Source organism: Eptatretus burgeri, chromosome 8, assembly GCF_056783735.1.
Source record: "Eptatretus burgeri isolate ZD-2024b chromosome 8, Ebu_testis_v1, whole genome shotgun sequence".
NCBI lineage: Eukaryota > Metazoa > Chordata > Myxini > Myxiniformes > Myxinidae > Eptatretus > Eptatretus burgeri.
The window spans coordinates 16152674-16173103 of NC_140968.1; the positions used below are offsets into that span (position 1 = coordinate 16152674).

The 20430-nt window shown below is 42.8% G+C and overlaps 1 protein-coding gene across 1 annotated transcript in view; it reads left to right on the plus strand.

The window, feature by feature from the left end:
* Nucleotides 1-435: 435 nt before the first annotated feature.
* Nucleotides 436-20430, plus strand: part of LOC147021195 (uncharacterized) — a 103944-nt gene continuing 83949 nt past the window's right edge. Inside the window, exon 1 of the mRNA XM_085893699.1 lies at nucleotides 436-867. The gene's annotated coding sequence lies outside the window, so the exon portion shown is untranslated. The remainder of the gene's footprint in view (nucleotides 868-20430) is intronic.

Here is a 20430-nt window from a genome sequence, read left to right on the forward strand (position 1 = left end):
AAAGCTTACCAGACTGAAGTCGAAAGTCTAAGTGAGCTAAAAACTGCTATAAACCAATTTGCGACCGACAAACAAATCGACTTACAAACAGGGTTCATGTGATGAACACAGAATGACAAGTCGTGATACCGCAGTGATATTTCAGAGTGAAACGAAACTATTCCTGTTCATCAACAAATAAAAATAGCTGTAAAACCTCCTTCCACAACACCTCCTGTAACCATTTGGAGCAGTTTATTACCACAAAAAATGACGTTTTAACTTTCATTTCACTTTTTCAATCAATCTGGGACGTGTTCAAAACTGGTGATCCGTGACGTGTCAGCCAAGTCGAGCAGACCAAGATGGCGCCGGCCACGTGATCTCGAGCTCACGGCGGCTACACTTTTACGGGTTATGAACATTCTATTTATTTTCAGTTCAGTGGTGCAGATGACGTCACGTCCGGTAATCACCCCTAACCCGGAAGGTAAACTGAACGGAATACCACAGGAAAAATACACAAATTTAAATCGGGTAAAGGATACCAACTTGATGGACGTGAAAGGGATTGTGTGTATCTCGAACGTTCGTGTCAGTCGATGATTGAACAGAAACTGAATGAAAGTATTTACAAGGAGGGATCACTCGTGCACCATGAATATCGAGTGGAGGGTAAAATGACCGATCAGTTCAGATGATACCAATTCGCCAATGAAGTGTCAACTTGGATGGTGGAGATCAGTAATTACAAGGAAAATAAAAATAATAACGAGGAGGAGGAAAAATGAAAGAATGCTGAAACACTTCCGGGTTGATCTTCCTGTGAACCTTGAACCGGAACTCGAACTCAGGTCCACGTGGTCGGGGAGGAACTGATCAGAAGAGGTATTTTCGGAATTCTTATTTAACACTGAGAAAGATCCATGAAACGTTAATTTAAATATAAAATAATTTTCTGTTCCTTGATGACGGAAATGAAGGAAAGTTAAAGGAGTTTTTATTGAATGTTTGTTGAGGTGTTTGATCGTTGATTTCATGAGGTGATTTTCACTCGTTTTGTTTTATTCACCACATTGTGTTTTTATCACATCGTCACTAAACTTCCTACAACAAGGATTAAACCTCATTCTTCCTTTTAACTACAAAACTACCAGAAACCTTTTATTATTAACTTGTATATACAATTAGTTGGGCTCAAAACGCTGAATCAGTGGGAAGTGGTGTCCACTTTTTTTTTTGAAGTCGGATTCTTGGGTAAAATTTGACGCTGAGTACTATGGTGCCGACCAATTAAAAAAAAAAAAAAAAAAGGTGCCCAAAGTGACCATTTTGGGCCTTAATGGTGCCCAAAACCGGTTTTTGGGCATTTTGGCCAAGTTTATGTGCAGGACAATAGTTTTTTCTTCATAAAAAAGTTGATTTAAACCTATGATATATGTGTTATGAATTTAAACTCATGAAATAGCCCAGGGCTCGTTAATTGGCAAAAAAGGGCCCATTGGCACATTATGTGTAAATCGGCATGCGTGCAGGTGTTTATCCAATTTAATAGCCTTATAAAGACAAAATTGGACCATATCTCTTACCCGGTGTACATGAAGTGGGCCTTGCTTGAAAAACAGATATTCAGATTGTGGGCCAGGTGCCCATATTAGGCGATGAGACCCATTTTCAATATAAAATGGGTTTATAATTTAGGTTTTGATCTTCAAAGTGAGCCAGATTACAAGTGAATTTGAACAATGAACTTACTGTATTCTATTCCATCCCCTGGGCAATTAAATGGGGGGCCAAAGTGCCCACTTTAGTGGGCCAAAGTGCCACCAAAGGACCGAAAAAGGGCCCATGTTATAACTCTATGTAATCAACGGTTTTCTGCTTAATGCTATCCATTTTCAAAGGATAGGAAACTGGGAAGGTATTCTTGAAATTATTGATCTATTTCTACCGTTGTGTTTCGGACTAAGCCGCCAGAATTATGCAAGAAGTATGAGCTATTTCTATGTCGACATGCAGAACCTGAAGGACAGGAATCCCAATGCGTACGCATACTTGTCTAGCGGGGGCTTCACTGGATCTTTGTCTGGCAGAAAGCACACGAAAATCCTGATGGATCAAATAATAGAGATGACAATAAACAGACTATCAAAGGACACGGGAGGACTGTCCGGAAAGACTGAAAATGTTGGCGCTAGTGAGCGTTGGATGCGAATCGATCATTACTTGACAGCCCCGCAACACCATCTATATACCAAGCTTGGAAGACATGCTTCTTATTGCCATGAATAGTTTGGAAACAAGAGAAAGGAAAGGGATGATAACAATGTATCAAGAGTTGTTGATGGGCTGAATACATGGGTTCTGACTTTGTGGGATCCTTCTCAATCTCTTGTGCATCTCAGTACTGGTGAAGTAGTGCCGGATTCAATGTTGAGAAACATCTCATCCACGAAAGAACTGGACAAGAAGCCAAAAGAGAATTCCGTGAATGTTTCTCAAAGAGTAAGCAAGATTATACCGCTACAAGAACAAAAACAGAATCACCTGCTAGTGAGAAGTCTGATTTCACGACACAAGACACAAGACACAAGCTCTACGCCTGAAAAGGGACGATCTAAATACACTGAACCCATTAAATGGCAAGAAGTGATATCTGTCAATAAAATGAAATGCAAAATTCCGAAAGTGTCGGTTGTTGAGGACGAAGGAAAGTCTTTTGGTGCCATATTGACAGAATATGATAGAAAGCAGCTCAATCTGAGGTCAATAATGGAATGGCCCATTACCATTAAACGCTGGGCTATTTGCAATGAGCAAGGTTCCAGTAGAGCTTCTTCGAAATCCCTCTTCTGAAACAACTTGCAAAAACTATCACCACAACCGGCGATGTCCAAGCCTCCAGAGGATATAGAATGTTGTGTCGTCAACGCAATGAGAGTTGTTCCGATAATCCCCATCACAGGACTAGAACCACAAACTTTTTTTCATGGGCAGTTCGAATTGTAAACTACCTGAAGTCTCTTCCAGGGAATACTTTGCATCTGGTGTTTGACGACTACAGAGCAGTTCCAGGTCAGACTTGCTTTTCTAAAGGTCGTCCAAACAAAGGCAGAGAAAGAAGAATATCTGATCTGAATCAACAGCTTCCAAAAACTGGCTATTGGAATTGTTTCCTCACCAATGATAGGAACAAACTTCAGCTGTCCAATCTTCTCGCAGATTTCATCATGTCAGGGAAATCCAGTATCCAGAAGGATACATTTGTCACGAAAGGTGAACAGTGTCTCTTTTTGGCAAGCGATTCGTCGAGCCCTTCAACGCAAATTGAAGAACTGAGATCTTCCCAGAGAGAGGCTGACCCCCGAATCGCACACCATGCCGTCTTTGCAGCAAAAAAAACCACAGAGAAACTTGTGTAGTTGCAGATGACACAGATGTGTATGTTCTGTTGTTCTGCACTGAACAGTGTGAAGGCAATGTCTATCTTCAGCAAGGTACGTTGTCGTCTTGGGAAGGAATAACATATCACAATATCAAGAGCCTCGCGTCACATCTTGGCAAGGACGTTTGTGGAGCTCTTCCAGCTTTTCATGCTTGACAGGGAGCGACTATACCCAGCCATTCTACGGGCATTCAAAGTTCAAAAGCTTTGAAAAAATGAGACAGAATCCTGAATCAATCAGGCTCTTAAGCAGCCTTTCAACACAGACCGCTGATGTTGATCAAGTTGCCAACTTTGTGTTGCACACCATATACATTCGACCCAAGAAGGAGCGGACCCCTGGGGAAAGCAGGTCTTCGATGTTGATTTCTGGAAAGGGACACACCAGAAAATTCACTTCATCAAAAGGACTGCCTCCAGATTCTAATTCCTTGGGATTTCACATCAAGCGTGACAACTTCGTTATCTACGGGATGGTGAATTGCCTCACTGGCTCATTTGAGCAACCAGATCCCCTTAACTACGGCTGGAAATTCAAAGATGGTGTCCTTGTTCCTATCTGATTCGAAGGGGATAGTGTGCCACAAACAGACCGGCTGCAAAATAAGCCTGTGCCACAAGTACTCAACTTCACAAATGAACACTGTAACAAAGAGACTGTTAGCCTACAGCCCTGTGAAAACGAAGGCCACGAGGATGAAGACATCGCAACAGATGAAGAATCAGATGTAGCAGAAAGTGACTGCAGCTCAGAAGCCGAAGATGAATTCCCTGAATGAGGATTTCTTCAGTTCACTTCCTCGATAGACAAAAGATACACAAGGTAATTTAAAAAACAATAGAGGTTTTAAGAGTAAATTGTCCATTAATTAATTATGACATTTTTATCTTGGCAAATCGAAGTTTTTGCAAGATATGTTAGTCAGCTTATGTTTTTTTTTTTTTTTTTTTTTTTTTGTCTGTAATCACGTATAAAAAAATTCTGCAGAGCACAGTTATCATTGGAAATTTTTGTAACTTCGCATATCGGAGGCCTATAGAGGTCCCTTTCAGCTCGTAAAAATTTTAAGGTCAAAGGTCAAGGTCACTTTGTCACAAATCAAGGAGGTCGACGAAACCCTTATTGTTTGAGTAATTTTGATCGGATCGTCTTCAAACTTCATGGGAATATAGTTCATGGTCTGGCGCTCAGCTGATTAATTTTTGGTGGTCATTGGCCTTGACCTTCATATGTTTTTTTTTTTTGTTTTTTTTATTTTTTTGTCTGTAATCACGTATAAATCACTCTGCAGAGCACAGTTATCATTGGAAATTTTTGTAACTTCGCATATTAGAAGCCTATAGAGGTCCCTTTCAGCGCATAAAATTTTGAAGGTCAAGGTCAAAGGTCAAGGTCACTTTGTCGCAAATCAGGGGTGTCGACGAAACCCTTATTTTTTGAGTAATTTTGATCCAATCGTCTTCAAACTTCATGGGAATATAGTTCATGGTCTGGCGATCAGCTGATTAATTTTTGGTGGCGATTGGCCTTGACCTTCATGGTTAGCACCTCAGGTCAAACATATTTGACCCCAAGGTCAAATTTTCAAGTTTTAGGAACCATATCGTGTCATACCTCAAATTGAACACCTCGATGAGTGCTTTCTAGATATGTCAAGCTTGAGACATGATGACGTCATTTGGTGACGTGATGAGGCAAACGCATATTTTTCATGGTTACTCTGTAGAACGATTCTCATCGGAATCTCTCGTAGGCAGATATTCCTCAAGGAGTCGCTCCTGGTGAATAGCAGCTCTGTTCACCTCAGTGTGACCTTAAAGAAGTCACACGTGGTCACCTTTTGGCAAGATACGGGTCATCCTGCGGGTGACATTGGTTTATTTCTTTATTGCTATGTTTCAAATTTTTCTTGACCTTTTCATTCATATATGTAAATTCTTTATTTTCATTGTTATTTTCAGGCAGCAGACAGCGCAGCACATACTGGATTGCAGCCAACATGAGCAATTGATCTTGACAAACTTCGACACGACTCCTTATGATGCGCCTGATTAACGAACGTAGTTGATAAATATGTGCCTCGAAGACTTTAAACCTAAATGGTATGAAAATTATATTACGAGCGAGGCCTGGTTACAATGGCTGTTTGCTTGCTCTGTTCGCAACTTACCCACGTAATGTGACAAATGAGGTGACGTAATTACAATGAGTGTTCGAAAATGTATTATACTGCTGAAAAAGTTCATCGACATTTCTCATTGTGGAGTAAAAAGAATAGGACCTTAAGATGAGCTTGCAAAGATTTTTTTAATCCCTCCAATTTCAGCCCATGCTGTTGATGATAATGGTGAACTGTTGTTACAATATAATTGTGCTCTGGTGGAAAAAAAAAGAGCCTCACATGAGACGATTAGATTTAACGTAAGTAGTTTAGGTAATTATATATTCATTGTTACAGTTGATTTAACGTAAGAAAAACATTGACATTATATGTACTGCAAATCAAAATGAAAGTATAACCCATTCTTTGGTTTGAGATAACCCATTCTTTAGTTTGAGATCAATTTCAATGAAATCAGCACCCCTCAAAACCTACAATTCAATCTTTGTTTCGGGAAAAACAGTTTATTACTTGCATTTTTATCATGTGTCCATTTTAGGCCTTTTGGTGGCACTTTGGGCCACGTTGGCCCATCCTGCGTGCCCAGTGGACAGAATATTACAACGCCTGTTTACAGTGCGTGAACGGATGTAATTGATTGGTAATCTGGTTCATTTTGAAGATCATAACTGAAATTATAAGCCAATTTTTTTATTAACATGGGCCCCATGCTGCCCAATATGAGCACCTGTCCCACAATATGCATAAGCATTTTTCAAGCAAGGCCCACTTCATGCACACCGACCGGGTAACAGATATGGCTCAATTTTTTCTTTATAAGGCTATTAAATTGGATAAACACCTGCACCCATGACTATTTACACATAATGGGCCAATGGGCCCTTTTTTTGCCAATTAACGAGCCCTGGGCTATTTCATGAGTTTAAATTCATAACACGTATATCATAGGTCTAAATCAACCTTTTTATGAAGAAAAAACTATTGCCCTGCACATAAACTTGGCCAAAATGCCCAAAACCCGGTTTTGGGCACCATTAAGGCCCAAAATGGGCACTTTGGGCACCTTTTTAAAAAAATCGGCTGGCACCATAGTACTCGGCGTCAAATGTTACCCTAGAATCCGTCTTCAAAAAAAAGTGGACACCATTTCCCACTGATTCAGCGTTTTGAGCCCAACTAAATTTGATATCTACATGAGGAGGTGTAACAAGGGGACGAGGTACAATTACCTACTTTACCTGTTCCGTGGGATATTTAACGTTCAGAACCCGAATGGAGATGAAAAACCTGATTCATAATCCAAAAACTCATAAACATCGTGTGGGTCTAAAATGTAACATTCCTCGTTAACTTTGCACGGACATTTAATCTCGGGTCAATTGGACTTCACAGGGAAATCATTCCGGAAATCTCGAACTCGGAGAGAAAATGCTGAAACGAATAAGACCGGGTCACTCATCGACCCCAAACACCAACAATTTAACCACGTGACCCAGAGTCTCCTGGCTGATCGATTTGCGGACATTGTTAGATCAATAAAGGCAAAGGATCGACGGGCAGATTGAAATGAAAATGTGAACAAGGCAATTTATTTACAGCAGATAATGTGGGGTAAGGGGAATGGGGGAAGGGAACTCGAGGGATTTACTGGAGTACAAGGGGCAACTGGGGCAGGAAAAGGGGGAAATGCAATTAAAAGGCAATCAAGGTGTTTATTTACAAAAAGGAAAGTTTTCCTTCTCTTCAGTTTATCAGGGTTGAGGTCCAATGGTTCCAAGCTTACGCCCTGCCTTGACCATGATACTCCACTTCTTCCTGTCCTCAGCCCACTGTCCACTCACCAACCACCCTCACCTTATTGATATCCCTCCTCACACAATCTTCCCCTCAACCACGATCAACCTCTTTTTTTTTTCTTCCCTCTTTTCTCCTTCAACCTATCCACTATCTTTGCAATTCTCTTCTTTCTCCATCCAAACCAAATATCCAGCCCACTTCAACCTGCTTTTTATCACTCTCCTTATCAAGCTCATCTGCACACCATTTTCAGAAAGGAGGGGGAGTGGAGTGGAGCAGGGAGAGTCGGGAGAGAGTGGTGCGATGAAGGGGGAAGAGCAATGAAGGGCAAGGGGAGGGGGTTAAGAGCAATGTTTCCCAGCTTTGCCAGGCAACATCGGGTCCCTCTTCCTTGCCTCCTCCCTCCGGACTCCGACCCCACCCCTCCATCCTCTCACTCATCCCACCCCTTCCCCTTCCCCTCCCTCCTCCCTGCCCCACCCCTGCCTCCCCCCACCCCTTCCCCATGAGAGGTGATGGCTTGCGTATTTCCAGGTTATGAATTGTATGAAAATTCCTGTTTCAAACCTCTAGTAACATGTATCGTGGTTTAAAAAAAGGAAAAGTGATCATATAAATGTTTGTTCCGATTCACCTTGGGAGATCAGAGGAGTGGCGTCGCAAACAAACAAACGTCTCATTCGCTTTCATGTTGAAGATAATATCGCTCCAAGGTCGTAATGAAATGAAATAACATCCCAAATTAAGGCAGATCATACAAAAATGGGAAACAATGCGATCTCATTTGGGAAAAAAGATAATTAAGTCACACCAGATGACACCGAGGCACAACACCGTGGGGCACGCACTTTGATCCATCGACCAGTTCTTACAAAGGAGAATAGAATGTATTTCTATGCCTTTGGTGATGAAGTTACTGGTGGCATTCTGTTTTCAGGTTGTCTGTCCCTCCGTCCACACCTCCATGCGAATTTTCTCTTTTCTCTGCAAATACTTATCCAATTTACACAATTTTCAACATAGATGCGACGACTCTGCAAAATGTTTTAAACATAATTATGACGTCATCGGTGAGGGTGGGTGGCAGCCATTTTGAAAAAAACGGAAAAACTTTGGACCTCTGTATCAACTAAACCGCACATGAAAAAAATTGAAATTTGGTACCTAGCAACTCTGCATGGGGAATAAGAGTGATTTGACGATGATGTCATCAGTGAAATGGTATCCCGGTCAAAATTCGACATGTAGAATGCTGTTTTCGATCAGTATGACAATTTGTGGTTCATCTATGGATGGATTGGTCAACAAATTTTTACAACGTCATTGGTCATGTGGTTTGACAGCCATATTGTTGTTTTTTGTTTTATTAAAGGAAAAAATCTTCTCCAGAATCGCTTTCAAGATCGAAGTGAAACTGCACAAAAATGATCAACTGGTACTTTGATAACTATGATCTCTCAGCCATGTTGGACAAAAACCATATCCGATCAATGCCAAACTCCAAAGACGTTATTGGCCACCCATTCTGAATTTGATTTGATAAAGAGGACGTCGTGGGTCAGGTGTCCGATCGAAGCGGGGTTGTATCAACGCAGGGTGGCATGTTTTTAGGTCATCTCTTCTGAGATGACCTCATAAAGCCGAACCAAATGTACGTCTGTCCGTACATCCGCCAACAATTTTTCTTTCCGATCTTGATGAAACATAGTATGTGGGTAGAGGTCGATGAGTGTTGTACAACGATATAACTTTTGTCCGGGTTCAAGGTCAGGGACGAGGTCACGTAAGTTATAAAAATCGCCATTTTCAAAACCTATCTAGTCTGCCATTTTACAAGATATTCGGCAACTGTTTATTGATTATGATAGTAAAAAAATATTATCTTGTATCGAAACCAGACAGATTTTTGAATTTCCTTCCTGTTTGATCGTCACGTGATCTGGAAGATGGCCAAAAACGCCGATGCGATTCGCAAAGAAGGAAGGAAGGAGAAATGAAATATAAATATAAAACACATTTTTAGCCTTTTATATTTATACATTTTCTGCCGAAGGTGCAAAAGTTTCAAAACCCGAAATGTAAACGTCGGCATTTATTTTCAAAATATAATTTCGTGCGCGCGCGCCAAAATGCCGAGTCATCTTTAACCAAACTGCACAGTAGAACTGCGCAGTAGTCCGGTCATGGCGTCTGAGCAGTGGCCAGCGTGGTTCAGATTGACTGTGGTTTCTGGGGCGAAGGTGATTGTTAAGAAGTATGTCGGCGGTATACATTCGAGTGACTGTATTGGTGATTTAATCACGCAACATCTTGACAACGAATATTCTGGCCGAACGATTGCATCAATTCAGTGCATCAGCAGGGATGATTCGCAGGCTCCTCTCGATCGTGCCGATATCTAACATAATCACCGGCGGACATAGGGCTGCAGGCTGTGGGGTGAGGCCACGGATCCCGGATGAGGGGAGAAGTGATAAATTATGCTGCATGCTTCGGGGTTTCTGATTAATATATCATTGAGTACATTCCATAATTAATGAATTAATAATTAATGAATCTGGCAAACAAAATGTTTTTTCATACCTGACATGTTACTTTGTGCAGTGTCACGAAACTTCTGTGGAATTAATAATTAATGAATTTGCTAGCTCTATCGATTTTTGAAACCTCAATATCTCTATAAATACTTGACCAATTTTCATTCTGAAAGTTGCATTATAATCAGTGAAGAATAATCTACAGGATTATCATAATCTCCGAGAGCTAAGCCTATTTTTTCGTTTTTTTCTACAACCGGAAGTGAAATGTCCCCAGAGAGTGGACGGACCGGAAAACCACGTATTGCACTTACTGGTGATTCTGATGTGTTAATCCGGGTACTAAATGAACAATACATATTTATTAATTATGTCATTAGTAGTATTATCCTAGTGTATCTCTGTGAACTATTCCAATCTAAACGGTTAGTTTGGACTGTTTCGCGGTTAGCTGAACTGAACATTGAGAACTTGTGGTATTATAGAGATGACCGTCACCCCCACACGGGGGTAATTTTTTTCTTTGTTTTTTTTTTTCACCATACTCACTTCAGGAAATTTTCACCATAAATGTGAGTACTCATGTGGAATGTTTTTTTGATAACTATGACATCATAGGTCACGTGATTGGCAGCCATGTTGTTTTTAACATAAAACCTTCAAAAATCTTCTTCTCCGAAACAGTTCAACAGATCGAGGCGAAACTTTACAAGTATGATCACCTATCCATGAGGAACAAAAAGTTTTCCACATGATGTCATCGGTCACATGTTTTGGCAGCTCGATTTTTTTATTTTTATTATTTTTTTTTTTTAGATCCCCGTGGAGGATCTCTAAGTCTTACTCACGTTGTTGTTCTTCGTCTTCTTCTTGTGGACTTTTTTGTTTCACAGCATACAGTTTTCATCGAAACTTCCTGAAACTTGGCATATACATGTAAAAATACTCTGCGCAGACAGTAACCATCTCCGATTTTGAAAATTCCTCCTAGAAAAAAAGGTTATGACGTCAAAATATCTCCGCTAATGGAAATCGCCTAAAACATTATCTCCGAAACTCGGCAAGCTTTTTGAGTTCTGTTTGCAGGAAACGGACAGGGCATTAGCAGAGATGAATATTGTGCTTATTAATGAAGCACATATGATACCTCACCATGACGTCATATCAAATTTTATGATGTCATTCCAATTTTTTGACATATTTTGTTTCACAACACAGAGTTTTCATTCGATCTTCATGAAACTTTCCATGTTTCTGCAGAAAGCCCACGCGCAGGCAGTAACCTTCTCCGATTTTGAAATTCTTCCTAGAAAAAAGTTGACGTCATAATATTGCCGCAAATGGAAATCGCCTATACCATTATCTCCGAAACTAGGCAAACTGTTTGAAATTTGTTTGCGGGAATCAAGCCGGGCATTAGCACAGATAATATAATTTATCGCAAACCTGATACATCACTTCTTCTGCTTCTTCTTCTTTTGGCTGCTCCCGTTAGGGGTCGCCACAGCGGATCATCCGTCTCCATTTCACTCTGTCCTACACAACTTCCATTGTCACTCCAACCACCTGCATGTCTGCCCTCACCACATCCATAAACCTCCTGTTTTGCCTTCCTCTTCTCCTCCTACCTGGCGGCTCTATCCTCAGCATCCTCTCCTGATATACCCCGCATCCCTCCTGTGCACATGTCCAAACCATCTCAATCGCAGCATCTTTATCTCTGCCAGCTCCGCTTCCTGTATTTTTGTCAGTGCCACCGTCTCCAAACCATACAACATCGCTGATCTCACTACCGTCTTGTATACTTTCCCTTTCACACTTGCAGCTACCCTTCTGTCACACATCACTCCTGAAACTCTTCCGCACCCACACCACCCTGCCTGCACTCTCTTCTTCACTTCTCTACCACACTCTCCATTACTTTGGACAGTTGATCCCAAGTATTTAAACCCATCCACCTTCACCACCTCAGCTCCTTGCAATCACACCATTTCACCACCCTCCCTCTCATTTACGCACATGTACTCCATTTTACTCCTACTGACTATCATTCCCCTTCTATCCAGTGCGTACCTCCACCTCTCGAGGCTCGCGTCAGCCTGCTCCCTACTCTAACTACAGATCATGATGTCATCCGTGAACATCATAGTCCATGGAGACTCCTGTCTGATCTCGTCCGTCAACCTGTCCATCACCATTGCAAACAGGAAAGGGCTCAGAGTCAATCCTTGGTGCAATCCCACCTCTACCTTAAACCAGTCCGTCATTCCAACGACACACCTCACCGCTGTCACACTGTCGTCATACATATCCTGCGCCACCCTCACATACTTCTCTGCCGCTCCCGACTTCCTCGTACAATACCACAACTCCTCTCTTGGCACCCTGTCATAAGCTTTCTCTAAATCCACAAACACACAATGTAACTCATTCTGGCCTTCCCTATACTTCTCCATCAACACTCTCAAAGCAAACATCGCATCTGTGGTGCTCTTTCCTGACATAAAACCATATTGCTGCTCACAAATCATCACCTCTTCTCTCAACCTAGCTTCCACCACTCTTTCCCATAACTTCATGGTGTGGCTTCACAACTTTATACATCTGTCATTACCACAGCTCTGCACATCACCCTTGTTCTTGACAATCGGAACCTGTACACTTAATCTCTAACTCCTCCGGCATTCGCTCACTTTCCAAGATTTCATTAAACAATCTGGTTAAAAATTCCTTTGCTTTGACCCTGCCTTTGGAGGATTCCATTCCACATTCTGAAACTCACATATGAAGACACCAATCAACAACACACACACACACACACGCACACGCACATGCACACACACGGAGGTGGATACTTTGAGACATGGTAGGTCTATGTTTCACCTCCTGAAACGCACCCACGTGTGGAGATGACAGACAACAACTTGCACGTACACACACTCAAACAGAGGTGGATACTTTGAGACCTGGGAGGGCTCCATTCCACTTTCCGGAACCCACATATGGAAATAACAGCCAACAACAACAACCACACACACACGAACACACACACACACGAACACACACACACACGAACACACACACACACGAACACACACACACACGAACACACACACACACGAACACACACACACACGAACACACACACACGAACACACACGAACACACACACACGAACACACACACACGAACACACACACACACGAACACACACACACACGAACACACACACACACGAACACACACACACACGAACACACACACACACGAACACACACACACACGAACACACACACACACGAACACACACACACACGAACACACACACACACGAACACACACACACACGAACACACACACACACGAACACACACACACGAACACACACACACGAACACACACACACGAACACACACACACGAACACACACACACGAACACACACACACGAACACACACACACGAACACACACACACACGAACACACACACACACGAACACACACACACACGAACACACACACACACGAACACACACACACACGAACACACGCACGCACGAACACACGCACGCACACACACACACACGAACACACACACACACACGAAGGCACGCACACACACACACACGAACGCGCGCACGCACGAACGCGCACGCACACACACGAACGCACACACACGAACGCACACACACACACACGAACGCACACACACGAACGCACACACACGAACGCACACACACGAACGCACACACACGAACACACACACCACACTCGTACGGAGGTGGACGCGTCAAGACCTGGGAAGGCTCCATTCCACTTTCTGGAACCCCCATTTTGAGATAACAACCAACGATCAATAACGAATAATACACACTATCATGCGAAGTGCCATGGGAGTCAAACAGTTTAAGCCGCTGTCACACCTTGACGATTTAGCAAGCGTATGCCGATTTATGAAAAATTTGTCTAAAACGCTGGCACACATCGAATACGTTATGGGTACGTTTTGTATACGTTAAGAGCACGCTGAAAAACACTGCTATACGTCATAGTACGCTGGCTTTAAACATTGTACTTTTGGATTGTCCTCAAATTTTCGCATGCTTGAAATTTTACGGTGTATGACTCACACGTTCCGCTACGCTGGCCATAAGTTGTAGTCACATTATGCGATCGTTGACACACGTCGACACACGTTACTTGTAAGTTACTCATAAGTCGAAACACGTCGAGGTAATGTTTAGCGTACCCGAAACTTATTTCTAACCTATGAGTAACGTTTTGTAAGCACGCTACACGAATGTTGTTCACACTTCACAACACGTTACTTGAAAGTTCCTCATACCTTGAAACACGTCAAAGTAATGTTTAGGGTACATTTGACTTATTTATACCCTATGAGTAACGTGCTTGGGAATTATTTGTAAAGCATGTCGTATGCACAAATACGTATGTAGACGTATTTGACGTCTTCAGGACGACCACAGAACTTACTGAACGCGTTTCTAACTTACAGATACCGTATAATGGCGTATTGGCAGCGATTAGGGGAATTGGTATATAAAAAGGGGCTTCGCAGGAGGAACTCGTCTTTTTTTTAGACTTTGTGGTGAGTACATGTCCATGTCATTCCGAGAGATGGAGGATACGCCAAGGCTCAGACGACAATACCTACCTGTCCTCCAACAGCAACATGACCTCATCGAGTTGACACTGCACCAGTTCCGTGCCAATAGAGCTGGGAGAAGAAGATGTGAACGGAGGAGAAGGAACTGGGTCAGACCATGGATCGGGAGGCGACGCCATTATGGCATATATGACCAGCTCATGGTGGAACTCCGGAACGAGGACCATGCATCCTTCATGAACTTCCTGCGAAGGCATCGATGTTCAACGAGCTGCTAGCTCGAGTGGGTCCAAGGATAACCAAGCAGTACACCTTCTACAGTGATCCGCTTGAGCCTGGCATGAGGCTGGAACTGAGCCTGCTGCTGTTGGTGCCGTGACTGCAGTGCTGTGGAAGCGATTTAACTCGTTCAACGAAAACGATTTCAATTGCCGAGCACCAGCGTCCAAAAACAATAGGCGAGTGACAGGCATTTATTAAAAGTGAAGTTGCAGCCTATGAATAGAAAACCTCACGTAATCGTCGACGATACGCTTCCACGATATGCATACGTTAGACTTTCGTTGGGCATTGGTTGTGGACGCCAAAAACACGCTAATCAATCGTTGGTATAACTTATCTATAAGTTATCAAAGCGTTCTGTGTTCATTACTTGTACATTATGCATTTGTCCAAGTCGTTTTGAATACTTTAAAAACTGAAACAAAAAATAGTTCAGCGTGGGAATGAGAAAAAAAAATTAGCCAAAAAGAACATCGAACAATGGTGCAAAGTAGTCTCCTAATCGTGGACGCAACGAGGATCCATCATCACCCACACGCTCCCCATCACGCTCACCAACTACCAATACTACTACGACTACTACTACTACTACGACTACAACTACTACTGACACGCTCACCAAATACTACAACTACTGATACTACTGACATTGACATCTACTCAACATGGAGTCTGGAACACTGACGTGTTCCTCTTGTGAAGCCCATTTGTATATACCAATTCCCGTAAACGCTGCCAAATCGCCATTATTCGGGAGATGGAAGTTAGAAACACGTTCAGTAAGTTCTGTAGTCGTCCGGAAGACGTCAATCAAATTCATCGACATACGATAATGTGTGTTTGAGATACGTTACACATAGGTTCAAAACACGCTACTCATAGGTTCAAAGCACGCTACTCATAGGTTCAAAGCACGTTACTCATAGGTTAAAAATTAAGTTTCGGGTATGCTAAACATTACCTCGACGTGTTTCGACTTATGAGTAACTTACAAGTAACGTGTGTCCGACATGTGACTGATCGCGGAGCGTGCCGAGAACTTGTGCCAGCGTATGCGGAACTTGTGAGCCATACGTCGAGTACGTCGTAAAATTTTCAGCATGCTTGAAATTTCACGACGTACTAGACGTACCACGAAATATGACAGCGTACTTCATTGTTTTTCAGCCTGCTCCTAACGTTTACACAACTTACCCATACCGTATTCAACGTGTGCCAGCGTTTTAGACACATTTTTCATCGGTCGGCATATGCTGGCTAAATCGTCAAGGTGTGACTGCGATGTTGACAATTTTCAGGCGGTTATGATTTAAATCGATGTGCGGCAGCTTTTAACAGAGAATGCCACGAGTTCGTTGGCGATACGTGCAGCGCGCTATGCCTAAGTTAAACTATCATTGGGCATAGGTTGTGAACGCCGACAACAGGCTAAGCATTCGTTGGTATATGTTATATATAAGACAACGAAACGTTCTCTGCCCATTACTAATATGTTATGCATATGACCAACACGTTATGAATACAACCAAAACTTAAAAAAAAAAACCTCAAAACTTCAGCGTATGCCAACGTTTTACATACATTTTTATATGTTGCCATTGCTGGCTAAAACGTCAAGGTATGACAGAGCCTTTATATACAGACACACACATGCAAATGTACACACACACCAAGTAAATAAAAATGATAAACAAAGATTTACTTTGAAACAGCATTTTTTGAAAGAGGATTTCAAGTGGATAACTTGCGAAGTTCAATTGAAAAATATATCGAGGCACAGAACACAAAATGATGTCCTGTAAAAATAAAATTGCGCATTTTCAGTGGATGAGACCCCTCCTGAGGCACCCACCGCAGGACCCAACAAAGGAGGAAACGTAGTCCAATCGATGAGAGATTGAAAGCACGTGTACTTTTTTCCTGAAACGAACAACCAAACAGTAAGGAGAGCACTCACAGAGTGGCTTAAGCATTCAAGCAAGCACTCCAAAGAAACGGCTCCATTGGCAATCACCGAACCGTCACATTCAACATGCACCTCTCAGAGACGCCCAAATGTCACATATGTCCGAATTGGACTTTTCTTTTCGAGGAGTCAGAACTGCTTGTAAGTTCGATTCTGGAGCTTAAATTTTGCAATTCTTCTTCACTTAAGAGATACGCATGGCGATCACATGTGAGGAAATGAAATAAAACGGCGAATGCTGACGTCGCCGGGAATTTATAAGCATTGCAATGCACCCAGCGAGTTGTGGCTCTGATGAACAGCATGTCCAAGTTGCAGCCTGTTCCAAGTCAAAGTAAGGTTGAGCAGGACAAAAAACATGGCAGCTTCAGACCCCAGCACGGTTACCCAGGAAATGCCTGAAGACCCCAGACAGCGAGGTGGCCGAGGATAGCCTGATGAAGGATGTAATTAAATAAGGCCATTAATTATCTTCAAAAGGGGTGTTTTAATTAACCCAAACACCCAATTTTCACTCTTGCACTTCCTTGGAGTGTCTTAGAATGCTAAGTTTCAGGCTGCGAGGTTTAATGGTTTTGGAGTAATAGAGGTGACACACACTGACAAGCTGACACACACACACACACACACACACACACACACACACACACACACACACACACACACACACACACACACACACACACACACACACCACCTTTCAAAGGGCCCTGTCACACGTATCAAAAGGTATGTAAAACGCTGGCGTACACTGAACTATTGATTTTTTTTTTCAGTTTTGGGCGTATTCATAACGAGTTGGACGTATGCATAATGTATTAGTAACGTACACAGAACGTTTCGATAACTTATAGATAACTTATACCAACGAATGCTTAGCATGTTGTCGGTGTTCACAATGTATGCCCAACGATAGTCTAACGTATGCATAGCGTGCGGCAGTGTATCGTCGACGATCACATGGCGTAGGTTATTAACAGGCTGCCTCTCAACGATTTAAATCATAACCGCACCAGACATCGAAGTGTCAACATCACCGTCATGCGCTGTCACACCTTGACGATTTAGCCAGCGTATGCCGACGTATGAAAAATTTGCCGAATACGCTGGCACACGTGGAATACGTTATGGGTAAATTTTGTATACATTAAGAGCACGCTGGCATACGTCGTAGTATGCCGAGCTCATCGACAAATTTTCAGCATGCTCAAAATTTTTCGACGTATGACTCACACGTTCCGCATACGCTGACCATAAGTTGTAGGCACGTTATGCGATCGTTGACATATGTCGACACACGTTACTTGTAAGTTACTCATAAGTCAAAACACGTCGAGATGTTTAGTGTACCTGAAACTTATTTCTAACCTATGTGTAACGTAGCTCCAACGCATATTGACGTATGTAGACGTATTTGATTGACGTCTTCCGGACGACCACAGAATTTACTGAACGTGTTTCTAACTTACAGCTACCGTATAATGGTATATTGGCAGCATTAAGGGGAATTGGTATATAAAAATGGGGTTTACAGGAGGAACCCGTCAGTGTTCCAGACTCCATGGAGAGTAGATGTCCATGTCAGTGGTGGTGGTGGTGGTGGTGGTGGTGGTGGTGGTAGTAGTAGTAGTAGGTCCATGTCAGTCGTCGTAGGTGAACGTGATGGGGAGGGTGTGGGTGATGATGGATCCTCCTTGCGTCTGCGTCCAGAGCCACCACCAGGAGACTTCTTTGCAGCATTCTTCGAAGTTTTCTTCGGCTTTTTAATATTTTTTTGTTTTTCTATGCTGAACTATTCATGTTGTTTTCAGTTTTGGGCGTATTCATAATGAGTTGGACGAATGCATAACATATTACTAACGCACACAGAACGTTTCGATAACTTATAGATTACGTATACCAAAGAATGCTTGGCTTGTCGACGTTCACAACCTATGCCTAACGATAGTCTAACTTATGCATAGCGCGCGGCAGCGTATCGCCAACGATCACCTGGCGTAGCCTATTAATAGGCTGCCGCTCAACGATTTAAATCGTTATAATCGCACTGGAAATCGAAGTGTCAACATAACCGTCATGCCGAAGGAAAAAAAAAAAAACAGGAAGTACTTATGCATAAGTAAAAACTTATGCTGGCCATAAGTTGTAGGCACGTTACGCGATCGTTGACACACGTCGACACACATTACTGGTAAGTTACTCATAAGTCGAAACGTGTCGAGGTAATGTTTAGCTTACCCGAAACCTATTTCTAACCTATGAGTAATGTGTTGGAGGCACGTTACGCGATCGTTGACACACGTCGACACACATTACTTGTAAGGTACTCATAAGTCGAAACTCGTCAATGTAATGGTGAGCGCCAGTGTTCCAGACTCCCTCTTTTTTTTTTAATCTTTTTTTTCTTCGGTATGACGGTCATGTTGACACTTCAATTTCTATTGCGGTTATGATGTAATTAAAAGGCTGCCGCTCAACGATTTAAATCATAACCGTCATACCGAAGAAAAAAAACCAGGGAGTCTGGAACACTGACGCCAATCATTACCTTGACGTGTTTCGACTTATGAGTAACATACAAGTAACGTGTGTCAACAAATGCGTAGCGTGCCTAAAACTTATGCCAGCGTATGCGGAATGTGTGTCATACGTCGAGTACGTCGAGAAATTTTCAACATGCTGAAAATTTCTCGACGTACTCGGCGTACAATGACATATGCCAGCGTACTACAACGTATGCCAGCGTACTACGACGTATTCCAGCGTGTTCCAACTTAACGTATTCCAACTTAACGTATACAAAACTTACCCGTAACGCATTCAACGTGTGCCAGCTTAGTTCAGGTCAGGTTAGATCTGTGACCTGCTACAGGTACCATGTAAACCTGTACTAACCTGTTCCATGGTCGGGTTGTCGGTGACTACACCGTCTCCCCCACCAGGTTTTCTGGTGAGGAAGGTGTTTGGATATGGACACCCAGCCGGATTAAAAACAAAACCTGTCAAAGGGTGGAGGAGCTCCTTGTGAGCCAACGGCCATCCATATCTAGTGCCCAACTGTGTCTGCGGACGTCCTCCTGCAGTTGGGTTACTTTTTTATTCGGAGGTTGGTGGCAGGATTTGCACTCCGGCCACCGTAAAACCCTTCATTCCGCAAAACACAAAAACGCAAAAAAATCTGAAAACCCACTCCGTGGGAGTACCTCCTGTGCAGCTTCCCTTCGAAGGGCAGCTCACCGGATGACGGGATTGCGGCAAAGCCTGCGGGACCCCCAATCTTTGATGATAGGAGGGAAACCACGGGGTAACATCCTTGGGTCAGATTGCGGGAAAGTGTGTCGGAGTGGTGCTGAGGTGTCGTCCAACAGACGGTGGTCCCCTTGGGTTAACCTGAGGCGGTCCCTTTGGGTGGGTGCCTGGAATGTCCTATCCCTAAGAGAGGATAATCACCTGTCTCTGTTATCATCTGAGCTCAAGCGTTTGGACATCGGTATTGCAGCTCTCTCTGAGGTTCGGAGACCGGATTGCGGCGAGATAATGGTGGGTGGTTACACCTACTATTGGTCTGGTCGCTCTGATGGTTACCATACCCAAGGAGTTGCTGTAGCTGTGTCCAATAAGCTGACCCCAATGATAATTGAGGTAACACTGGTCAACGAGCGTATTATGAGACG